The sequence below is a fragment of the Solanum pennellii genome, chromosome 8 (genome assembly GCF_001406875.1).
Source record: "Solanum pennellii chromosome 8, SPENNV200".
NCBI lineage: Eukaryota > Viridiplantae > Streptophyta > Magnoliopsida > Solanales > Solanaceae > Solanum > Solanum pennellii.
This window is the reverse complement of record NC_028644.1, coordinates 70324893-70337448: the sequence shown is the minus strand read 5'-3', so window position 1 is coordinate 70337448 and position 12556 is coordinate 70324893. Positions and strand designations below refer to the sequence as shown.

Genomic DNA, 12556 nt, shown 5'->3' with positions numbered 1-12556 from the left:
TATCCCAAATACAAATTAGATTTTTTTTTAAAAACAATGAATTTGACAAAGATTGTGGTTGCATTATCTTTCATAGTGATTTTTGTAGGAAATGTTGAAGGTACTAGTGAGGGGAAAATGTCTTGTAAAACATTTTGTCAAATATTTTGTATCCCCAATATTTTTTGCAGGTATAAAAAATGCCTGAGACGCTGTCAAGTTCATTTGGACATTGCTCCCCGTTTAAACAGACAAGTTGATCGGAAGCTTCTTCAATGAGTCTAATTTTAGGCTATTATTTAACTTCATAAAAACTATATCAAGTACTGAAAACAAAACATGAAAAAATATGACTCCAATCTTAATTAAGATTGTAAGCTTTTAATGAAGTCATATGTTTATGATCACAGCTCCCATCTTTTCTTTTTCAAATTTCTTAATTTATCGTCTATTTATCACCTCTAGTATTAATCAGAATTCAGAAACAACCTTTTTATCATTTATTGAGAGAAAGATAGGAGAAATGATAAATACAACTTTACAAGTTATATTCAGATACAACCTACATAGGTTTTATTTATCTAAAAGAGATGCCATGTCATCCTTCCAGTTTCACTGAATTAATTGTATCACTTTATGCATCCTTTTTTTATTTAAGTACCATAAGTTTTTGGGAAATTTTTCAAAATGTCAATATTCTAAGGGCCCGTTTGGATGGGCTTAATAAAAGTAGCTTTAAAAAGGTATTTTTGAAAGTGCTGAAACTTATTTTTAAAATAAGCAGTTATGCGTTTGGATAAAAGTGCCGAAGTTTAAAAAAAATTGTTGATATGTTTGGCAAATAAGTGCTGATAAACAGCTTTTAAATCAAAATGTCTGAAATATCCTTAAAAGTTGTTAACATAATAAAAGTTAATTAATTTATATTTTACAGCCATAAATAATTATATTTTGCTATCATTCACATATTTCTTTCTCATCACAAATTGTTTATAAGAGGAATATAAACTTATTATAGATTTTAAAGATATATAATTTGAATAGATCAAAGAACGATTTAAGATTTATTTTAGTTTCATCCATAGGTAATAATAATTGTCTATCATTCACATATTTCTTTATTATCACAAATTATTTATAAGAGGAATATAAATTTTTATTTAAGTTATATGTGCAACTTATTTTACATTTTAATAATATATAATTTGAACAGATCACTTGAAAGATTTAAGATTTATTTTATTTTCATTCATTAGTAATAGTAATTGTCTATCATCCACGTACTTCTTTATCAACAAATTACTTATAAGAGGAATATTAATTCATATTTCAAAAATAAGTTGTTTGATTCAAATACAAATATCAAAATGAAAGAGAACACTTCACTAACATAAAAGTGGAAAAACTAAAATAATACAAATGTTAGGGTTACGTGGGTAATTTGGAGATCGTATAAAAATATTAAGGGCAAAAAGGTAAAAATGTAGTCAACTTAAAACAGCTTATAAGCTAAAAAAAAAAGTACCCCTACCCCAGATTTTAAATTTTGGCTTAAAATAAGTTTTTTTAACTTAAAATAAGTTATTTTGAGTATTGCCAAACAGCTAAATAAGTCAAAAACCAGCTTTTAAGTAGGGGTGGGCATAAACACCGAAAAGCGAAACACCGAACTGAACCGAAATTTTTCAGAATTTCGGTTTCGGTATTTCGGTTTTCGGTTCGGTATTCGGTTTACTTTTTTGTATTTTTTGGTATTTCGGTTCGGTTTTCGGTATGTATTATTTTGATTTTCGGTATTTCGGTTTAAACCGAAATATTATATTATANCAGCCGCGCCGCGCCGTCAAGCAGCCAGCAGCAGCGGCGCCGCGCCGTCCGCCAGCAGCCGCGCAGGGTCAGGATATTGGACAGCAGGTTTGTCCGTTTGTTTTCAGTTTTTTTTAATTTTTTTTTCTTTCTGATTTTGTTTTTATTACTAGTTATTGGGAATTTATTGTGATTTTATATATATATATAGATGGCTGAACAAATACAATTAAATATGGGTGTAGCAGGCCCATTAAAAAACCGAAATAAAAAACCGAACCGAATTAATAAAATCCAACCGAATTAACAAAAACCGAACCGAACCGAAATATTTCGGTTCGGTATTCGGTACACAATTTGCAAAAACCGAAAAAAAAACCCGAAAGCGAACCGAAATACCGAATGCCCACCCCTACTTTTAAGTCAGTTTGATCAGCTTTTAAGCTGAGCCAAACAGGCTCTAATATTTAGGAGAGCTCATTAGCAATATTTTTAATATTTAATAAAAATATCAAAATTTTATTTTGTTATGTATCTTATTTATGTTTTTATTATTTATTTTTGTTTAAAGAAAATAATTTTTTCTATAAGAGAAATTTAGGGGATAAAATTATTTTAAAAAGGAACAAATGCTTAAAAGTCTTATCAATTACAATTTACCATAATACATTAATTTTCATCTCTTTCTTCTTCCTTCACCATGTTATATAAAATACGTCTTTCACCATTATTTTTAAAAAATTCGATATCCAATTTTCTTAATTTTTTTGTTTCTAAACATTTTTATTGATTAAAATAAATATCCAATTTTCACTAATTATTGTTATGAAAATCACAAATTGAATAAGTACCACATCTATAAAATTTTCAATATCCAAATTTCACTAATTATTGATATGAAAATCACGGAATCAAAAAATACAATGTCCGATTTTTCACTAATTATTTTTATGAAACTTTATGATAATACATTTATAGTTTAATCAATTAAATTCATTTTTTTTAATTTAGAAATTTGAACACCTATAGTATTATTTGTTATTCGGCATACTTTTCTCACTATGTTTTTGTTTATTTTTCAGAATTTGTATCCTTGCTTAAATCTTATATTCATTTCAATATGTATACCATTTATATTTGTATTCGTTCTAGTTTTCATGTTGTATTTCGTATAGTGAAACTTGTATTTCTTTATTAGATTGTATTCATTCCAATATGTATGTCAAATAAATATTAGCTATTTAAAAAACATATTTGTATTCATATATTTAAAAAACATATTTGTATTTATTTTTCTCTTCAGAATCTTGTTTCCTTTCCTAAGTCGTATTTATTCCAATATGTATTTTATTTGTATTTATATCCATTCTAGTTTTTATATTGTATTTTATAAAATGATGTATAAAAAATAATATGATGAAAAAAGTGAGAATGAAATATAAAATTGAAAAAGAGTACTAGGATATTTGTCGCAATCACTCTTAAGTAAAATTCAAATGTTAATTGCATACATACTAGTTTGAATATGAATTGAGAAAGATATAAAAATTTGAAGACAAAACTATAAAAACAAAATAAACTAATAAAAAATTGTTCTTCCTGATAAATAAAATACATAACTAACTGATATTTTGAGATGAATACAAATTAGAGACAAAAACAACATTCGTAAACTATGCAACATAATTTTTTTAATAAATACAAATATTGATAGTATACATAGTGATCTGAATACAAATTGAAAAGGAATACCAATTTTTAAAAAAGAATTATAAATACAAAACAAATTAATAGAAAATTGTTCTTTCTCAACTTGATTTTGAACAAGTTTTTTCGAAACCTTCTACACCCATTTGTTTTCTTTTATTAATAGTGTATTTACCCTGCTGACATTACTATCTTGAACTTTAATGCGGGTAGAAACTTAGATCTTCTATCTTAAGTCATTTTAGTCACAAACTACATTTTTGAATAATCCTTGAGTAATGCATAAATTAAAGAGGCAAAATCCCTAAAAGTTGATGATTGTATGTGATACTTCTTATAGTCCTTTTTGAATCAGATTGGATCACAATTTTTGTGTTTTCCCTTTATTTGAAATCTTAACTGAAAATAAGAAGATTGAAAAACATCAAAACACACAAAAATCTAAAAAGTTCCAAATGAAAACATAGAACAATATAATAATGATAAATATCTTAATTAGTGGAATTGTTGAGAATCCAATTTCTAAAACCAAAAAAAAAGAAAGGGAAAATGATGAGGATTTGAAAAATGGGAGAAGCATGGGGAATTTGAAAATAAGGGAGAATGGAAGAGATAAATTTTAGAGAGAGAAAATAAATTATTTCTTTTTAAATTTGGTAAGGAGTTAATTGAGAGAGAGACATGCAATTTATTTTATTTTTTCACAAAAAACTGTACTAAAATGTGAGGAAAATTAATATGTGATTTCGGATACATTATTTTTTTTAAATAATAATATTTTTGATATTTTTAATAAATATTTTAAAACAGAAAACTTTTCACTAAATATATTTATTTTTTTGACTAATTTGCTAATTTTTTCTAAATTTTTTATGTTTATATTTTTGTAAGCAAAACTCGAAAGGAAGTTTGGGCCGTAAATTAATGTCCAATTGGGTTTCCCAAAGTGGCCTAGAGTGTTCAACTTGTTTACTTTCGTAACTTTTACATTAAATCTATTTTTGTATGTTTGAAGAAAAAAGAACAACTAAAATTTGTGGAAGTCCATATAAAATTTATGAATATTTGTTTTTTATTTAATACGGGTAAAACTAAAAAGTTAAAAAAGTAAAGTATATATATATATATATATATATATATATATGTAATTTTGTAACTATAGCAGAAAAGAATGTCAAATTGTGACGGACCAATAGTCCACCTTTAATTATAGGATTCGAGTTCTAGTGATATGAGAAAAATATGATTAAGAACACAACTATAAATAGGCCTTGCAATACTCAATTCGAATTTAATCGGAATTTCGAATTCCTCTTATTCAATATACTTAATATAAGAGCTATATATCCAGCTAGAACGATGACGTTATTAGTTAATTGGTTGAATTAATTGTTAAGGTTGCATTTTGTACCTGGATCTTATTTAAAAAAGAATTAGGAAAATGTAGAGTAATAAGTGAATTTTTGCGTGGATTGTAGGAGAAAAATAAGGGTCTACTCTAGTGAGGGGGAAAAAGCAAATCATGCAGGAGTCAAGCTGACATATTAGTATGTAGGCAGCAGAAAAAATTGGCAGTTATTTTTGAAAACAATGAGAGTAGTTAATTATTAAATTAGGCGGAAATATCATTGTGTAATTAAGTGGAGAGTCAGAAAACTCAGGGGGTAAAGTGCAAAATATAATATTTTCAAAAATCATATACATACATATTACTACAACTACTACTTGAAAATTCATAGGTGAATATTGATATTGTTGACTCTACTTCAATAGGAACTACGTGATGAAAGAGAATGGCCTAACCATCTACTAAAGGCAATAAATGTATATTGTGACCTAAAATTGATGACACAAGGTTTCACTATTTTCTAGGTTTGTCAGCCTTTCTATCGAGGGATAGGATGTATATGACTTCCCCCCTCTAATCAATTTTCTATTGATGTTTATATCATCTTAAACAATTTCTTTTTTATTATCAAACTTTTAAGGTTGAATAAAGTTAATTTATAGATGTATCAGACTCATCAATAAATAAATATGATTTTTAACTTAATGTTAGTTGGTAATTATGATCCTTAACTTTACATGTACACAAGTAGACACTTAAACTGTTATAAAATTGAACATGTAGACACACATGTTCTACATGACATCATACACATAGGATGTCACGTTGGACACAAATTTTCTATGTTGGGTGCAATGTAGGACGAATGTGTCAATTTTTTACAAGTTTAAGTGCCTACATCTTATGTTAAGGGTCATAGTTGCCAACTAACGCAAAGTTAAGGCTCTTAAAAATCATATTTATGTATTATATTTTTATACTCGATGATGTTGGTATTGACTACGACTTATGGAATCCATTTCTTGGGCTTATACTAAATTAAAATTTACTACTTAGCTCATACAATCTCCCATGGTTTTGAATCAGCTAAATTCGTCTTGAAACTATTAGTATAACATTATAATTTCAAGTAGTTCAACTACAAATTCGATAAATAAGTATTGCTACGGCATCTGTCATTGCATGCAGCTCATTATATATTACTACAAGTTTTCTATGGATAAAAGTTATAGTAACTGATTTCCTTTTTAATTGAGTTTCCGCAACATTAGAATAATTTTTTGTATTTGGTTTATTTTGCGTGTCTGAAATTTTCAAAGGTGCTTATAGTTGAAATATTTTTGCAAAAAAAGTTGTATCACATTTCAAAATTCAAAACAACAAATTTCCTTTATTAAATGGAGTAATTTTTTTTATAGTAGATAGTACCAAAAACATCCCATCAAAGAAAAGGAGCAGTTTACAAGAATGTAATAGAGCCAAGGGACGACAGAATTCAGCTTCAATTTCCAAAGTGCATATGCAATGTTGCATCCATTATGTAATTTATACCATCTTCATTTCACATCAAAATATATTCAGGCTAATTGATAACCTTCACCATTTTAAGACGAGTAAAAAAAATTACACTATAAATCATGTCACTTTTTACATGTTATAGTAACTTGTCATATCATCTATAACTTAAACAATATATGCAAACTTAAATTATAACACTGGTAAAGAATAGATCTTCTTTGAAAAGAACTTTACAAAAGCTTAGAATGAATCATATTCTTTCACACTTTTTCTATAGTTTTAACCCAAAATGAGGAATGACCTCTTATTCATGTGAAGAGATATCTGTGGATGATGATGTCACAAGATCTTGTACACAATACAAGTTAGGATATTATCTCTCATTTCAACATTATTTTCCATATGCCTGCCTGTCATCAATAAAAACAGATAAACATGAGAGAAAAAGGAAACAAGAAATCACATAATATATGAACCAATACATATAGTCAAAATCTTTATATGATAATGTTGTTTGTCAAGATATTATTTCTACCGTTCTATCAAAATAATTGTGGTAGCTAGATCTAACACATAACATAACATGAAAAATTAATATTCTAAGCACTCGAGCGTTGAAGTAAAGTTTTAGTACATCTTTATGTCTTAATATATGAGAAAATGTTTTGAGTTTATGAAAGGAATGGAAATATTATATGACATGCATGTGGGGAAGTATGAAGAAATGATGAGGAAAATGATAATGATGAAAGAGACAGAAGAGGTTCAAGAAGAAATGATGAGAAAAAAGAAGCTAATGATATGTAATACTAATGCAAAACTGACACAAGCATAAACTCATTCTGCTTTACCTTGGCAGGAAATGAGTCAAATATCTTCATCATTACACCAATCTGCTCTTGTCCACCAACAACATTTTTTACCTAATAATGACCGTATCCCACAACCTACAAAATACAAAAACTAAAACTACACCAAATATTAGCTTTTGTCACTAAAGTTACATAGTGATGGATGTAAATATTTTTACCAATAAAATTTATCAAATGAACCCTTTTCCCCTAGCTAGAGGAGTAACAATTGGGGGGAATGAAGCCTGGTCCGACAACACTAACACATGATTCATAACCCCTTTTCATATTATAAATCTCTTTTTTGAAAAGCATGGTATATATAGGGATTATGGATCTAATTGGTGACCTCGAGCCAGACAACATTCCCCTCAACTGAGAGAACTTCCTCCATATGATCTTGGGGATGGAGAAGAGATTAAGAAAACAATGTACAAGAGGAGAGGGATCCCTATTGAGAATGAATGACTGAACAAGTGGGAGTGGGGGATAGATAGATAATAAATAAAGGATGGACAAAGAAAGAGGACAAACAAAGTCATAAAAGCAAAGCAACAGACACTATGGGCCTTGACCCTACTATTTTGTGATTGACCCCCCACAACATCGCACATACTATACCAATACACTCCCTCTCATCATGTGTCACCATCTCTCCCCTTGACTTTAACCTATTTGTATATACACAACTTCATTCAACTCAATAAAATCATCAATGAAACAACACAATATAATTCCACACGTAGAGTGTAGAAACAATCGCAATTTGAAACCAACCTATTACTTTAAATTAAAAGAATTCAATGATCTAAATGTTGAATGATATTAGAACCGCATGTCAATACTATCATATGGATCATTTCGTACATTGACCATGGTATTAAGATGTATTCACATAAGATCAGAATATTTTACTTACAAAACTTTGGTACCATTCAAAAGAAATTGAGTATTCTAAGTCCAAATTAAACTTGACATTAATGGGTGGATGTCAAATATAATGTTTAGAACCTTAGCACTTATCCAAAGCGTAACACATTGTAAAGTTGACCATAAAACAGTTGAATCACAGTCTATTTTATTATAATTGAGTGTTTCAAGTTAATTATTATGACAACTTGTACCTACCATGTTATTTGACATTATTGGATTAATCTATCTATTTGATAAGCGCTATTGACAACTTGCTTTTTTATAAAGGACGAAATAGTTCTGTTGATTTTGTTACGTACGTCGTAAATTAACTTTTTGGGTGTAATATTGTCAAAGAAAAAAAGTAGACAATGAGAGGATACCAGGAAAAAAAAAAGAGAGAGAAAGGGAGACAAGTATCAATACATGACCTAATATAAGCATCATGTAAGCTTTTCTCAAAATCATACCCAGAAAGTCAGCTAAAAAAGGGGGAAAGATTAAAAATAAAATCTGGACAAAGAATAATGAATCATCTTAGGATATAGAAATATCAGGAGAAGAAAAGAATTAATGACAAAAATAATAAGTAAACGTATATCACGAGATGTAACATATAGTATTTAATAGCATAAATAGAGTAAGCTTGAGAGTGAAATAATATTTTGAACGAGAAAACTTGAGAACCAGCAGCTGGGCCAATTTCAAGGATTTTGTCCAAGTAAAATTGAAAAAGGAATCTTTTACGTACGTAGTATGACAAATAAACATTTGTGTAGGGTTATATGTTCTTGTGTATTATACATTATATGAACCGATCGATAATGTAATGGATTTTTGCAATTTAAAGTCTTTGTTTACTCTTACCTTACATTACAGAATGTAAGTTGATGGATTCCTTCACCATGGTAAGAAGTTTTTATCTCGAACGAGATTAAAAATTAAGTTTTAAATTATTTTAATTAATTATGTAAAAAGGAGAGTAATGACAAACTTGCATAACAAAAGTCTTCGAATTCTATCATTGGAGAGGGACTTTTTTCTATTTCCTATAGAACCTTGCCAATATAATACAATCAATGGAGTTAGTCGTACATGACTTCAATTCTTTAAATGTTATTTAATTTGTTATTATTTGTCATGTTATATTTTTTAAAAGTCAACTTGATTAATTTTTAAAGTTAAATTAAATTAATATTTTAAACAAAAAATTTAAATATTCAAAAACTATATGAAAAATACAATAGATTGTAATTCTTTACATATCAATATGATGAGCAAATGTATCTTAAAATGATAATTAAAATTATTATAATTTGACTCTAAAAATAAAAATGATAACAAACCATAATAGGAAGAGGGATATAACGATTTTATTATTTATGAGCTGTTATGAATTGATAATTGAAGTTTAATTTATAGTGATAAAATGTATAAAAGTTTATAGGGTGTTATATAATTAAGAGAAAAACAAAAAACAATAAATGTGGTGACATGAAAAAAGGGACCCTCGTTCAGTGTGTAACTTCATTTTCTAAGCTTGCGGAGGGCACAGATAGGACAGACTTGGTCAGCCTCACTTTTGTGAAAAGACACTTTCACCCTTCCGTATTTTGGTATTCCTACTTTATTAGGGTTAACTTCCTCATAAAACAACCCAATTAATCTCCTCGTTATAAATTATAGATTATAGATTAATGATGATAATTGAGCCGTTGGAATAGTGTTAATCTATTCATTTTTTAGTGTAAGTTTTTTCCAAGAGTCAACTTGAAAAGTTGAAAAGGGGCAAAATCAATCAACTTTTAAGAAGAAAAAAAAAAGTGCAACATCTAGCCTTTTTCATGTTTCTGATTATAAACTGTTTCTTTCTGCTTAAATTACTAAATATTTGTTTGCATGAAATGAAATAAAGGAGACTTTTATTTGTTCACAAGGCTAAGCACCTTTTTTGTTCTCTATTCAATTCAAATCCAAAATTTTCAACAACATTGCCAGCTTTCCTCCCTACCTCCAAGGTGTATTGTTAATGTGGTCCATTTTCCCTCTTATGAAATCGAATTTCGCTATATATACTATCGATATCAATATTGCCAACAACATTGTTATTTGTAAACCAAAACCGAAAAAGTTACTATATTCTAATGCTATCTGAAATGTAGAGAAAAATCTGAAAAGATGTGTTTGACATTAAGAGAAAATCATAAACTATTATCCCGTCGTACATGTGACTTGACTTGATACTGAAAAAAATTTTCAAAGAAGAACTGATCAAAGATAAGAGGGTCGACAATTTTTTTTTTTATTTTTAAAAAAAGTAGGGTTTGTCTCTAGTAGTAAAAGTGAGAAAAAACATTAAATTACTTTTTCTCTTTTTCACGGTTTGAATAGAATTTGTGTTTTTTTCTTCATTGACTCGAGGTGCTGCACTGATTTTCACTATACCTTGCAGCAATTAATACTTAGTAATTTAGTTTTAGCAGTATAGTAGTGGGTGTATATATATATATACACTCATTAATTACTACATACATGGAAATCATGAATTGACAATGCTACTTTTTGACTTCATGTCTCCTAAAAGACTAGTATTCATCCATTTCCTCCTTGTGTATGACCTACCAACTCGTATTATACACAAACTCTGCCTTCAAATTTGCATCTTATTCTTTGCAAATTGCATCACAGCTAGCCACTAGATCTCATGTTTCATAATTTTCGTCTATTTTTAATTGTTATATAGTGTTTTTTGAAAGTTAATTTAATTAATTTTTAAAATTAAATTAAATTATATTAATTCGATATTTTAAACTAAAAAATAAATATGTTTAAGAACTATACGAGAAGTATTATATATAAAGTGCATTTTCTTACATATTAATATGATAAAAAAAATATATCGTATAATATTTATTCAAAAATATTATAGTTTGACTCTAGAAAAAAACCACAACAATTAAAAGTGGACGGAAAGAATATGGATATAACTAGTTTTATATGCCTAACAAATACAAATTTGAATTATTTCAAATGCAAACTACTTTTTTTTTCCGTCAATTTTACTTATCGTGCTTACTAAAAATGAAATAATTAATTAGCCGATTGAATATGAATTTGTATGGAAAAATCTCACTGACATTGTCTATACTTCCTCTGTCTTGCTTCGTTTCCAAGTTGTATTTGGATGAGTTAGAAAGTTGTGTTAGTTAAAAACACGAAAATCAACATTTGAGTGCTTTGTTACAATTTACAAATTAAAAAACTGATTAATTTTGGACGTTTTTAATCATTCAGGGAATAAAAGGTGCATGGGAGTAGTTGGGAAAGTAGAGAAAAAGGTGGAGTCCTTTTTGATGCATGCTTTTTCACTACCCAAGAATTCACATATTATAACAATTAAATTAAACTATTACAAAGTTGGGGGATAGAAAGAGAAAGATAAAAGATTCTTTTTGCATTATGTAACAAATGAGAAAAATCTAAGATAAAAAAGTTTTTAAGTCCCAACATTATAAAATGTCTTTGATTTGGTAAACACAACTCTACCACAACACATTCATTTGTCCTTATATTAACAAAAAATATTATGAATTGATATAAAAAAAACAAAAGATTCTAGTAAAAGTTTTGATGAATAAATGTTTTTGATTCTTTTCCAAGAGTCAATTCCCTCCAACGCTTCAACCAAAAGAGGACAAACATTGTCAACCTTTCACTTGCATTAGCTTTTGGCTTCACTACCATTTACATACTCAAATACATAACTCTGCAACAAGAGATAATGATATTCCGACAATGATTTAATTAGTTTTTTTTTTTTTACTCTTCTTTATTGAGCTTTTGATATAATGAGAAATATTTAATGTTTTGAGGGGGTAAATCATAGCTTGTTAGGCCAAAATTTCTAGCTAAAAGTGCTCAATCTTTCAAAAGTGAGACGTTGGGTTAAAAATAATTGTTTTGGGAGAGTAGCATAAGCTTTAAGAGAAGAGTAGATTTCTTACCAAAATACTTATTTAAACTTTTAAACAGTTTGATCAAACATTAATTGTTACTCCAAATAATGTATAGATTTAAAATTCAAAATAAGCCTATTTTAAGTAATCCAAATAGATACATAAGAGAGAATTAGAACTTAAGTATAGTTTATCACCGATTAAGTTAAGTATATTTAGAAGAACTTAAGTCCAAGTTTGCAACTCCCATATTTGTGCCAAAATTGACCTCAAGACAAGTTTAAGAAGATTTAGGTTTGAGGTCGGTCGATTTTAACCTAATCCAAACATTACGGTCATGAAATTAAAAAAAGATATCACGTACCATTTTTGTTGATTGTCTATCTAAGCCAAGTAGATCGATCACTAAATTGTGCAACTCCAATGAATCAGATTGAAAACAAAAGGGCATTAAAAAAAAAACGGGGGGGGGGGGGGAA

General features: G+C 28.1%; 1 long non-coding RNA gene across 1 annotated transcript; it reads right to left on the bottom strand.

Annotated features, from left to right (window-relative positions):
- Positions 1 to 6340: 6340 nt before the first annotated feature.
- On the bottom strand, positions 6341 to 7794 carry LOC114078320. Its single transcript, XR_003579934.1, has 2 exons — positions 7210 to 7794; positions 6341 to 6768 (listed from the first exon to the last, which is right to left on the bottom strand). It is a non-coding gene; the product is annotated as an uncharacterized LOC114078320 (long non-coding RNA).
- Positions 7795 to 12556: the final 4762 nt, after the last annotated feature.